We start from the raw sequence: 13,438 nt of genomic DNA on the forward strand, positions 1-13,438 counted from the left end.
GTTAGTGAAAAACCAAAACTGCTTAGTAAGGTATGTATGGCCTTGTTTATTACCTATCATAGACGTCAAGGTGCTCATAGTCAATAGCTATTTAAACTTTACAGAATATTATTTTTGGCCCGATATTGATATGTTAAATGAATGTATCAGAGAATCTTATATTTATGGCATCAGGTTATATTATGTTTATGGCATCAGGCTATACAGATCTATTCAAAACCATTTTTGTCAAAGTTTAAACACTGGAACAAAAGTCAAATTGTTTCCAAGTGAGATGCAAAATGACTCTTGCTAATAGTACAGATTTTGTTTCATGGGTAATAATAAAATTTATTTTTATTTTAGATTCAGGGAGCACATGGCAGGCTTGTTAGCTGGGTACACTGCACTGCTGAGGTGTGGGGCACAGATGATCCATTGCCCAGGTAGTGAGCAGAGCACCCGGTAGGCAGTTTTCAGCTCTCACTCCCACCCTCCCTTCCCAGTGTCTATTGTTCACTTGTGTCCTTGGGTGTTACTGTGTTCAAGTTTTTTTTTCTTTACATGAAACCATTGAAAGCAAAAGAATGTCATGCTTATAGGTTACTTTGTACATTTATCATTCTATTAATACATGTCTTAAGTAATTAAGTAGCATATTAAGGCCATAAACCAAGTCATTATCTCATACCAAAGGACTATTGTTATTCAATCATCTAGCAAATTCATTTTAATGGGTTACGTTACAGGGTTGAGGTCAGCCTACAGATACAAAATAGGTTAATTAAATTTTTTTATATCAGCTTTTAATTTTTTCATTGGAACAGGATTTGTGCGTGGGAATGCTAATGTAGCAGGCTTCGACAAATTTACAGTTTATCAAAATAAAGTTCTTAAAGAATACGATAGCATGTACTTTAACTCTTATAGTACAAACCCTCATATTAATTGATGGTCACAGAAAAATACTGTAACAATGTAAAGTTTTAAAATACATCAATGATGCAAGTTTCAAACAAAACGTAGCAACCAAAATACTTAATTGTCCTTTCACCAAGCTTTTACAAACACAATCAGTCTTCACTGTTTGAGCAAATCCATTTTAGTTTCTTCATTGTGCCTTTTAACATGACATTTGTCAGGTTGTTGAATTTATACTGCAACAGTACTTCAGATGTTACCCTCTCGAAATTTCCTCACTCCAGAGCTCAAATTCTTGTCTTCTTCCCAAAGTCACATCTGTCTTTTTCTAGCTCAGTGCTTTTCAGGAGTCACCAGCTGACCCTTTGAAACAGGTATCGTACTTTCACTGGCTCTTCTGCTTTCTTTTTTCTTTCTTGCACTTTGAAGAGTTCCTACTCTTCTTTCTTTCTTATTAAGGTCTTGTTGTTGGGTTCCATGTTTCAACTTAGATAAGCAAAGATTCTTGTGAGACCTTTTTCTTGTATCCAAATTAGCTTCGGTTTCCATTTCAGCATCATTACCATTGGGTTTCTCTTGAGAAGTTATTGTTCTTGCTCTTTTACTTTCTATGCTTTTGCGGCTGCCTTCATTAGAAAGGTGGATGATTTTTCACTTAGCACATAATTCACATAACTCTTCATTTACTCCATGGAATGAAATGTATCTTTCTGAGAGATTATCATAAGCAATTTCCTTTTTAAAGGCATATAAGAATTTGGATCACCAAATTTTTTTTTTTTTTTTTTTTTTTTTTTTTGAGACTGAGTTTCGCTCTTGTTACCCAGGCTGGAGTGCAATGGCACGATCTCGGCTCACCGCAACCTCCGCCTCCTGGGTTCAGGCAATTCTCCTGCCTCAGCCTCCTGAGTAGCTGGGATTACAGGCACGTGCCACCATGCCCAGCTAATTTTTTTCTTTTTTGTATTTTTAGTAGAGACGGGGTTTCACCATGTTGACCAGGATGGTCTCGATCTCTTGACCTCATGATCCACCCGCGTCGGCCTCCCAAAGTGCTAGGATTACAGGCGTGAGTCACCGCGCCCAGCCCACCAAATATTCTTTCAAAGACTTCTGCTTCTTTAAAGTTGCCATTTTCCATACAAACAGCGATAGCCTGAATTTCGATTAAATTCTCTATTTCTTCGTGAAGTTTGTCCTGTTCCTTTTCCACTGAACCCCAGATCATCAGGGCTGTCCCAAGGGTGTCATTCGTTCATCATTTTCAAACTGTGCATCCAGGTTTTTTCCTGCTGCAATTCGTATCAAAAACTGACCTATGTGTGCAGTTCTCAATGGATAAGCGGTTGGACTGGGTGGTCCGTGAAGAACAGCCTCGGTGCTGCCGTGGGCGAGAGTCCTCGGAGCGGCTGAGAAAACAGAGCATCCAGCCGGCAGCCACGGCCTTGGCCTCGGCCACAAAGCCGGGTCCTTCCCCTGGGCGCCCCCAGCCGCGCCTGGCACCAAGCGGCCCCTCTCCGTGTCGCCCCGTTTCTGCCCGGCAGCTCCCCCATCCGCACGGCCGCGGGCCGCGCTCGGATTCTGCGGAGCAGCGGAGGGAGGAGCGGGGGTGGGTCAGGCAGAGACACGGAGCCGGGCTGGGCATCGGCGGGGTGAAGCGGCCTCTGGCAGCCGGGGACCCCACCCGCGGGAGGAGCGGGAAGCTCTGGAGCCGCCCCTGAGTTTCTGTCTCCTCATCCCCTCTCCAGCCCTCCGGGCCCACCCTCCAGAAACCCGGAAAGAAGAAACGTTTTCTTCTGCTCCTTCTTCCTTTTCAGCGCCCCTGCTTCCTGTGACAGCAGTGACACGTGCGCAACTTCTTCCCGGGAAGGGCGCCCGAGGCGAGATCACGCGCTCATTTCTGGCAGAGGAACTGGGGTATGGGGAGGGCGGAGAACATGGTGAAAAGTCCCTCTCGTGGGCAAGGCCCTCTCCGGTGACCGCCCAGTTTACCCAGGTGTGGCTGTGCGGTGGGGCCAGACCGAGGCCCGCCCAGGCATCACGGTTTATCCAGCACCCCAGGTGTCCATACCTCAGAGCCTCTGCACAGCCACTCCCCTGCCTGAAACTCATCTCCAGGGCTCCCTTCCCCGCCCCCCGCCCCACGTTCTCCTCATGCCCACCGGAGCCTGTCTCTGCACTGCCCACTTGGCATCTCCCATCCCCCTCACCCCACCCTGCTTTGTTTTTGTTCGCAACCCTTTTACCAACATTTAAGAATTCTTTACTTATTTGTTTTGAGAGACAGGGTTGTGCTGTTACCCAGGCCGGAATGCGGTGGTGCAATCTTGGCTCACCATAGCCTCAAACTCCTGGGCTCAAGTGATCCTCCCACCTCAGCCTCCCAAGTAGCTGGGACTACAGGTGTGTGCCATCACACTCGGCTAGTTTTGTATTTACTTTTGGTACAAACGGAGTCTTGATATGTTTCCCAAACTGTTCTCAAACTTCTGGCCTCAAGTGGTCCTCCTGCTTCAGCCTCCCAAAGTGCTGGGATTACATACATTTGTGCCCAGCTATGAATGTGTTTATTTTAATTGCTTATACTCTTTCTGTCCTCTAGCATACATGCTTTATGAGGACAAGGACAGTGATTTTGATTGTTCACAGCTGCCTCGAACAGTGACTGTTACTTTAAATATACTTGTTGAGTGAATAAATGAATGAATGAATGCACACATAGACTCATACACCATTGCACACAGACAAAAAGATGTTGTCACACATATTGACACACATGCTTACTCAGACACTCTCGACACAATGACACATCCACACACAACTGACATTCTCATGCACATGCTCTTGAATGCTTTGAAAGGCCTGATCTATTTTTTTTTCTTCTCTCTCTCACTTTTTTTTTTTTTTTTTGAAACATGGTCTTGCTGTGTCACTGAGGCTAAATTGCAGTGGTATGATCACAGTTCTCTGTAACCTTGAACTCCCAGGCTGAAGCAATCCCCCCACTCAGCTTCCCAAGTAGCCAGAACCACAGGCACCTGCCACCAGGCTCATTAACTTTTTAGTGTATTGTAGAGATGGGGTCTCGCCATGTTGCCCAGGCTGCTTTCAAATACCTGGCCTAAAGTGGTCCTCCCAGCTCAGCCTCTAAAAGCTCTGGGATTGGATATGAGTCACCTCAGCCAGTCTTGAAGTTTAATTTTCATTCAACATGATGTTGTGAACATTTCTCATGTGATTATGTAGTATTAGCTTTAATTTTTTTCTCCAAGTTATTTTAAAAATTTCAGAGTCCAAAAGTTGGAAAGAATACAATTGTCACCATAGATCTAATTATTTCCTTTGTGTATGTAATAAATTATATGTCCACGATTTTTGCTGAAACATTAGGCAATCACTTGCCAACAGCATGACCTTCATTTCTAAATACTTTGGTGGTCATCTCTTAAAAAATAACATGTTTCCGACAACAGTATTATTATTACACTGAAGAGAGTTACTACAATTCCCTAATATTACAGAATTTCAAAGTGATGTGAAATTGCCTTAACCATTTCCCGCGCGTCTTTCTAGTGGAGGTGAGCAGCGCTTGGGAGCTCCAGCCCTCTCCGAGTTTCTGTTCTCCCTGCAACTTCTCTCTCCAGCCCCTTGAGACCAACATTCAGGGAAACTGAAAAGTAGGAAAATTTTCTTCTACTCTCCATTGCTCAGTTGTATTTTTTTTTAGGGTCCCATTTACTTAGTTTTCTTTTATTTGGGAAAAACACCTCCACGTCCACATAATATTCCAAGGTGCGGAGCTATATATTGGCATTATGAAATCTGAGCACAGCTCCCCTGGGCCTTGGTCCCCTCAGCAGGGCAGAAGAGGGTTCCTGTGCTGGGATCCACGGGGGACCCAGAAGTGGCACCCCCTGAAGAAGGCATCAGGGTAGACCTGAGACCTAGAATGAGCTCACTTCCTTTCCTTGGGGTCAAGAATCAATCCTCTAAGAAGCGCGCTGTGTCAGGAACTGCAAACTGTCATCAGGTGGTCAAGAAAGGTCCACACAGCACAGAGACCCAACCACTCCACCATCCTCACTTCCATGGACAGAGCCCAGGTGAGAGCCACCCCTTCTCCTCCTCCCCTGTCTCCCACAGCCTCAGCACCATCGTCTTCCTCAAGCCCACCACGACGGAGCTTATCATGCCCTCTCCCTGTTTGTGTCAGTCACGCTGGGTCCCCCACATACTCTGCACTTGAATCCACGAGGCTCTGCACACTCCTCTTCTGTCCACATCATCCTCCCTCCCCAACTCCACAAATCTTCCCACTGCACCCCCTGGAATTCTCAGTCCATGATCAGCAAAACCTCCACATTCTCTCTCAGGATGTCCCTGCACCTCGCAGCTCCAGCAGAAGCCTGGGTTTCCTGGAGGACACAGAACCTTGTGTCCTCCTTGAAAATTTGAAGTTTAAAACTATGGACTGCTTCACGAACTTGCATGTCACCCTTGTGTAGGGACCATGTCCTTGTGTGTTCCTTGAAAATTCTGGACGTTAGACATGGTCAGATGGATAGATTGCAAAACCTTTCTCTCACTTTGTAGCTTGTCTGTTCACTCCGATAATAGTTTCTTTTGCTGTGCAGGAGCACTTTTATTTAATTAGATCTCATTTGCTAATTTTGGCTTTTGTTGCAATTGCTTTTGACATTTCCTTCATGAAATTGTTGACTTTTCCTACGTCCTGAATGCTATTGCCTAGATTTTCTTCTAGAGTTTTAATAGTTTTGTGTTTTACAATTATGTCTTTAATCCATCGTAGTTAATTTTTGTCTAAGGTGTAAGGAAGGGGTCCAGTTTCAATTTTTTGCATATGGCTAGCCAGTTCTCCCAGCACCATTTATTAAATAAGAAACCTTTTCCCGGTTGCTTGTTTTGGTAAGTTGGTCAAAGATCACATAGTTGTAGATGTGTGGTCTTATTTCTGAGTTCTCTGTTCTGCTCCATTTGTCCATGTGTCTGTTTTTGTGCCAGCACCCTGCTGTTTTGGTTACTGGCCTTGTAGTACAATGTGAAGTCAAGTAGCATGATGCCTCCAGCTTTGTTCTCTTTGCTTAGGATCATCTTGGCTATACAAGCTCTCTTTTTAGTTCCATATGAATTTTAAAGTAGTTTCTTCTAATCCTGTGAGAGATGTCAGTTTCATGAAAACAGCATTGAATCTATAAATTACTTTGGGCAGTGTGGCCATTTTCACGATATTGATTCTTCCTATCCATGAGCATGGAGTGTTTTTCCATCTGTTCGTATCCTCTCCCATTTCCTCGAGCAGCGATTTGTCATTCTCCTTGAAGAGGTCCTTCAATTCCCTCGTTAGCTGTATTCCCAGGCATCTTATTCTGTCTGTCTGTTTGTTTGTTTTGACATGGCGTTTTGCTCTTGTTGTGCAAGCTGGAGTGCAATGGCACCATCTCAGCTCACTGCAACCTCCCAGGTTCAATCGATTAACCTGCCTCAGCCTCCTGAGTACCCAGGATTACAGGTGCATGCCACCATGCCCAGCTAATTTGTGCATTTTTTGGAGAAACTGGATTTCACCAAGTTAGCCAAGCTGGTCTCAAATGAGATCTCAGGTGATCTGCCGGCTTCAGCATCCCAAAGTGCTGGAATTACCGGCATGAGCCACCACACCCGGCCCTCTTATTCTGTTTGTAGCAATTGTGAATAGGAGTTTATTTATTATTTGACTCACCACTTTTGTATTGTTGTTGTATATAAATGCTTGTGACTTTTGCACATTGGTTTTTGTATCCTGAGACTTTACTGAAGTTGCTTATCAGCTTAAGAAGCCTTTCTGCTGAGACAATCAGGATTTCTAGATACAAAATCATGTCATTTGCAAAGACAATTTGACTTCCTCTCTTTTTATCTGAATATCCTTCCTTTCTCTGACCTGATTGCTCCTGCCAGAACTTCCAACACCATGTTGAAGAGGAGCAGTGAGAGAGGCCATCCTTGTCTTATGCTGATGTTAAAGGGAAATGCTTCCAGCTTTCGCCCATTCAGTATGATATCCGTTGTGGGTTTGTCATAGGTGGCTACTATTATTTTGAGGTATGTTCCTTCAATACCTAGTTTGTTGAGAGTTTAAAAATATGGACTGCTTCACGAACTTTCATGTCACCCTTGTGTAGGGACCATGCTGATCTTCTGTGTATCATTCCAGTTTTATTCTGCATGCTGCCAACGTGAAAAATGATCACAAGCTCTTAAAAGTGGAGATAACTGAAGAAATGTAGGTGAGAGAGAGTGTTGGATTTCATCTACATCTGGTGAAATGGGACCGTCTCTGTCTTTTATTCTTTAATGAAGTGGTAAAATGCATTGCAGATAAGTTAAAGTATTCTTGTATTCCTGGAATACATAACCTGGGCAGGATTTTTAAATTGTTTGTAGCTCATTGGTGGACACCGTCTACTGCTGTTTTTCTCAGTATCTTTATGTCTAATTGCTTAGAAGTGCCTATCCTATTATACTTTTCTCTTATCTATTCTCTAGCTGGCTTTAGAATCAGTGTTATTGGTGCCTAAACAATAATGAGTTTTCTAGCTATCTCTATGTTTCCTTATTCTCTTGGATATTATGTATAAGTTCAGTAAACTTCATTGAAGATTTGGTCAAACTTATTTTCAAAACAGCCTGGATATGCCTGAAGGGAAAAAAAGTTTTAAAACCATTTTAACTTCTTTACTGATAGTAAGTTCTTCCCGTTGGTATAATCTTGTTCATCATTTCAAAATTATTTAAACCTCTACTATATCATTACTGGCATATTTATCTGTCATAATGCCATTTTATTCAGAATTACCATTTCCTGTTTTGTCTCCATCCAAAGTAACAGCTGCTTTTGGCAGGCTGGGCCCTCAACGGTGGCAGCTGCCAGGTCAGCCTTGTCACCAAGGTGGTGATGCGATTGCTGTGCCCATGCAGTGTCCATCCCAGCCACCACGGCCACTTTGTGCAGGGACTCCATGAGCAAGCCCTGTGTGGCTGAGCGGCATCACCCGTCAAGCCATCTCACCAACCTGATCACAGAGAGCCCCATCCCCAAAAGACCCTCTAGTAAGCATCCACACACAACCACTATCTTCACACATTCTCTGTGTAGTAAGAGGTCTATGAGTACCTCTCTCCTCTAAATACCAATTTTTTAACTCTGTTTTCCCCAAGTTCGTGACTTGCCAGCCAAGCCCAGAGCCACTGCCCATGACTCATTTATTCATGCACTCCTGGGGCATCACTTCACATCCTTCACCTCCCATAGGCTTCTCTGTATTTTGATTCCTGGTTCCTAGCTCGACATCCATTCCCAAAGCTTCTGTGGCGTCAGCTCCCAAGCCGACTGCTCTTGTCGTCAATTATCCTCTTTATATGTACTTATTTCCTGGAAAAATTGCACCGATTTTTCAATGCAGCATTTGCAAGGATGTGCAGTAGGAGCAATTCTTCTTATTGTAGATAGAATTGCTTCAAAACATCAGAAATGTATATTTGAGTGAAGGACAACATGCATGGAGAAAAGAGAACAATCCTCAAGTGGGCAGCGGATTTTCACAAAGTGAACCCTCCGGCAAACAACACCCACATCCAACCACAGCAATCACAGCCCCAGGGAAACACTTTTGGGTCCTACTCAGCCATAAACCACCCTCCCCCACCCCAGAGGAGCCACTCTTGATTTCTAACACAAATTTGTTCTTCAGGTTCTGGCTGAATGGCATTACACAGTCACCATCACGCCCCTGGGGCTCATCATCTCTGTCTGTGGTCATAGGCTAGTCATTCTCAACACTTCCTGTCGCTTCACTGTTGATAGACGATTGTGTTATATCCAGATTTTACAAATCGTGCTGCTGTGAATACTTTCATGTATTTTAGCACACACATACATGTGCTTCTATTGGTTTATAACCAAGAGTGCAATTGCTGGGTCATAAGGGAGTAGATGCTTGGCTTAGTCTCTCAATGAACAAGTTTCTAGTCATAAACAAACAGTAGAAGAGGGTAAATCTCTTACTTTAGAAATTATTCAGATAATAAATGAGGAAGGAATGAGATACTGAGACTATAAAAACTGTTTTGCAACCCATAAGGAATTAACAGATTTAGCCATTGAACAGCAATGGCAATTAACAACACAATAAAGAAAAAAAAAGCTAATGTTACGTTCTTCCTCTTGATGGCAGAACGCAGTAGAGTACCAGCAGACAAGAGCAAGTGAAAAGGAAATCAAGCCTGAACTAAGCTAACCTCCATAGCCAGTCACCGACTTCGAGGCAATACAAACCATAGAAATACATAGCCAACTACACCTTGGGGAGCAGTCAGCAAAACGCACACTGTGGGAAACTCTACCACAGAATACGTATTTTGAGAAAGAATCTACAGAATAAAGGAGAACCAAAGCATAGTTCTAAAGGTAAAACTAAATTATAATTTGGGATTATAAAAATATAAAATACAACAAGAAAGGATGACCCTAAGAGTCAGAATGTGTTTTTATTTGGGGGAGGAAAGAGTTTATTGCTGAGCTGGGGCAAATGATGGAGGTTTTGGTTTGCCCTGCAAACATCTATCCCTGGTGGCTAATGGGCATTTACTTGTTATTAAAGTACACAAATTTTAGACAGTTTTTTTTTTCCCCTCTGGAGTCCTACATTTTATTACACAAAGTCTACTGAAAAAAATAATTCAGAGAGTATAGTTACTGTTTGGAACAAAGCCTCTTCCTCATCCTGCTCTCTGGACACTGAGCACCCAGAACAACCAGAACAACCAGAACCCCCAGCCAGGGTGACCTCACTTCTAAGTGTGCATGCAGTGCACATCACCAGAGGCCATGCACAGGTCTACTCCTTGACTCCTGGAAAAACCTGCGAGGACAGGGCTGAGGGGAAGCCTTCCCCGCGGTCTGCAGGCTCTTGGCTATCAGTGTAGATAAAATGGGTCCTCACCTCTCCGCAGGTGCCTTTATGGCCAGAGCCTCCTCTCTGCATGGGGTGGAAGCCCGGGCTCTTCTCCTGAACACGGTGACATGGATCACCCCAAAGGTGGAGATGACACCATTCCTCCCCCAGCAACCTCACGCTTCTTTTGCTTTACAGGAAAGTTGACACAGGCTGGTGTCCACTGAAGAAGTCCCAGGTGCCTAGGAAGGAGAGGGCTGTGCATGATCTGCAAAAGGAAGTGCGTGGACCACCAGGTGGTGCTGCTGCGCTGCTCCTGCTCCCAGGAGGTGGACGCCCAGGATGGGCTTTCAGGTGGGGAGGGGGATGTCATTGCTCAACCTCCAGGTTCCAAGTAGAAACCTCCCTGCCCAACCCATCTTGTTCTCCCTGAATCCTCAGCGCTAATGAGGACTGTCTCCTTCTCACCTCCCTGGACTGGGCTTTCTATCACTGGAAAGTGGATGTGATTTCTAGTTTCAGCATGTCCTGGCTTATTGTGCTGCCAGGAAAATAAAATCAAAATACATGTTGAATAAATAATAAATTACACATAGTGAGCAGAGGCTTACGATGTATTTTTTGAGTCAAGATGTCACTCTGTGGCCTAGGCTGGAGTCTCGTGGTGCAATCATGGCTCACTGCAGCCTTGAATTCATGAACTCAAGGGATCTTCCCACCTCAGCCTCCCCAATACCTGGAAATACAAGTGCCCACTACCATGTCCAACTAGGTTTACTTATTTGCTTTTTTTTAAGAGGAGGGTCTCACTATGTTGTCTAAGCTGGTTTCCAACTTCTGATATCAAGTAATCCTCTTGCCTTAGTGCCCTGAAATGCTGGGATTATAGGAGTGAGCTGTCATGCCTGGTTTGTAACATACTGACACCATCAAGATTTTCTTCTCCTCCAAGTGTGGACACAACAGCAGACACTCCTTGTCTCTTCGGTCAGGACACTGGGTAGAGTGGAACAGCAAGGCAACAGAGTCACTGCAGAAAGTGCCCACGTGGAAGAGGTCCAGTAGGGAGGGCCAGCTGTGCCAGGGCCACCATAGTTAGCGATAATTCCTCTTTCTGGGCAGGACTGTTCTTTGATTACTTTTGTATTTATGATAGGTCTGACATCATAGGATAAGACTCAAGACTTGGTAGGATTTTTTTTTCAAAAAACCATCTTCAAGATTTGTTGATCTTCTGAATGTTTTTTTGTGTGTTTGTCTCAATTTTCTTCAGAACTCAACTCATTCTTAACATTTCACAATCCACTTTGAGTTAATAATACGTTAGTACCCACAAATATAGAAATCTTACAACCATTTATCCTCTATAAAACATCCATTTTTATGGTATATATATTATATGTAATATGTCTATGTAGGTTATAAGTCTTATAAGAAAAATGTTTTTCTTTAAACAGTTAGATGTATATAAAGTAAGAGTAAATGAGGGGAGCAAGATAGCCTTTAGCACTTAGCTCAATATTTATTTTTGATCACCTTCATCTTTCTTGATAATCTCATTTTCCACCTGGTATCATTTGCCTCTAGCCTGAAGAATTTTCTTCACCAATTGTTATTATGTAGACCTGCTGGTGGCAAATTCTCTTAATTTTCTTTTACCTGAAATATCTCCAGATTTTGCCTTTTCTTGAAGGACATCTGTGCTGGATATAGAATTCTTAGTTGACCTTCTTTTTCTTCCGGCACTTTAAAGATGTTATTCTACTTTCTTTTGTTTCTATAGTTTCTAATAAGTCATTGGTCAGGACAAGAGTAGCAGAGAAACAGGAACTGGAAAGCCAACATGGTAGACCTAAAACTTATCATATCAATAATGACAAAAAGCTACACAAATCAACACTCCAGTGAAGGGCAGAGATTGTGTGACTCTGTTTATGAAAAACACAGAACCCAACCATATGCTCTTTCCAGACATGCACTTTTTTTAAATTGACCTTTTATTTTTAGTTAAGGGGTACATGTGCTGGTTTGTCATATAGGTAAACTTGTGTCATGGGGTTTTCTTGTTCAGAGTATTTCTGTACCCATCAGTACTCACTCAGGTATTAAGCCTTAGTACTCATTAGCTATTTTTCCTGATCCTCTCCTTCCTCCCAACCTCCACCCTCTAGTGGACCTCAGTGTGTGGTGTTCCCCTCTACATGTTTATGTTTTCTTATCATTTAGCTCCCACTTATGAGAACATGTGGTATTTGGCTTTCTGTTCCTGCGTTTGTTTGCTAAGAATAATGGCCTCCACCTCCATCCGTGTTCCTGCAAATGACATGATCTCATTCTTTTTTATGGCTGCATCATATTCTGTAGTGTATATGTGCCACATTTTCTTTATTCAGTCTATTATTGATAGACATTTTGGTTGATACCAAGTCTTTGCTACAGTGAATACTGCTGCAATGAACATATGTGTACATGTAAGACGTGCACCTTCTTTTTAAAATGTATTTTATTTTACTTCAAGTTCCAGGATACATGTGCAGAACATGCAGGTTTGTTACATATGTATAGTTAGTCTGCTATGGCCGTTTTCTGCACCCTTTGACCCATCCTCTAAGTTACCTCCCCTTTCCCCCTACTCCCCAACAGGTCCTGGTGTGTGTTGTTTCTCTCTCTGTGTCCATGTGTTCTCATTGTTCAATTCCCACTTAGGAGTGAGAATATGTGGTGTTTGATTCTTCTCTTCCTATGTTAGTCTGCTGGGTATAATGGCTCGTAGCTACATCCATGTCCCTGCAAAGGACATGAACTCATTCCTTTTTATGGCTATGTAGTATTCCATGGTGCACATTTACCACATTTTCTTTATCCAATCTATCATTGATGGGCATTTGGATTGGTTCCATGTCTTTGCTATTGTAAATAGTGTTGCAATAAACATACATGTGCATGTGTCTTTATAGTAGAATGATTTATATTCCCTTAAGTATATACCCAGTAATGGGATTGCTGGGACAAATAGTATTTCTGGTTCTGTATCTTTGAGGAATGGTCACACCATCCTCCACAATGGTTGAACTGGTTTACATTTCCGCTAACAGTGTAAAAGTGTTCCTATTTCACCACAGCCTTGCCAGCATCTATTGTTTCTTCACTTTTTAATAATTGCTATTCTGACTGGCAAGAGATAATATCTCATTGTGGTTTTGATTTGCATTTATCTAATGATCAGTGATATTTAGCTTTTTTTCCCCATGTTTCCTGGCCATGTACATGTCTTCTTCTGAGAAGTGTCTGTTCATATCCTTTGCCCATTTTTGATGGGGCTGTTTTTATTTTTGCTTATAAATTTGTTTAAGGTCCTTGTAAACAAACCTGTACGCTCTGGTCATTCTTGTTAAAACACGAAACAGGCATCCTAACCAGTGCAACATGACAAGAAAATGAAAGAAAAGACCTATAGAAGGACCAGGCATGATGGCTCACACCTGTAATCCCTGCATTTTGGGAGGCTGAAGTGAGAGGATCACTTGAGTTCAGGACCTTGAGACCACCCAGATCATGAGACCTCATCTCTACCAAATAAAAAT

General features: G+C 42.9%; 1 non-coding gene and 1 pseudogene across 1 annotated transcript; both read right to left on the reverse strand.

The window, feature by feature from the left end:
* Window positions 1–535: 535 nt before the first annotated feature.
* On the reverse strand, window positions 536–2,545 carry LOC141583310 (telomeric repeat-binding factor 1 pseudogene; annotated as a pseudogene).
* A 4,492-nt stretch (window positions 2,546–7,037) lies between these two features.
* On the reverse strand, window positions 7,038–7,145 carry LOC141583329 (U6 spliceosomal RNA). Its single transcript, XR_012516001.1, has one exon. It is a non-coding gene; the product is annotated as a U6 spliceosomal RNA (small nuclear RNA).
* Window positions 7,146–13,438: the final 6,293 nt, after the last annotated feature.

The sequence above is a fragment of the Saimiri boliviensis genome (assembly GCF_048565385.1).
Source record: "Saimiri boliviensis isolate mSaiBol1 chromosome 19 unlocalized genomic scaffold, mSaiBol1.pri SUPER_19_unloc_3, whole genome shotgun sequence".
NCBI lineage: Eukaryota > Metazoa > Chordata > Mammalia > Primates > Cebidae > Saimiri > Saimiri boliviensis.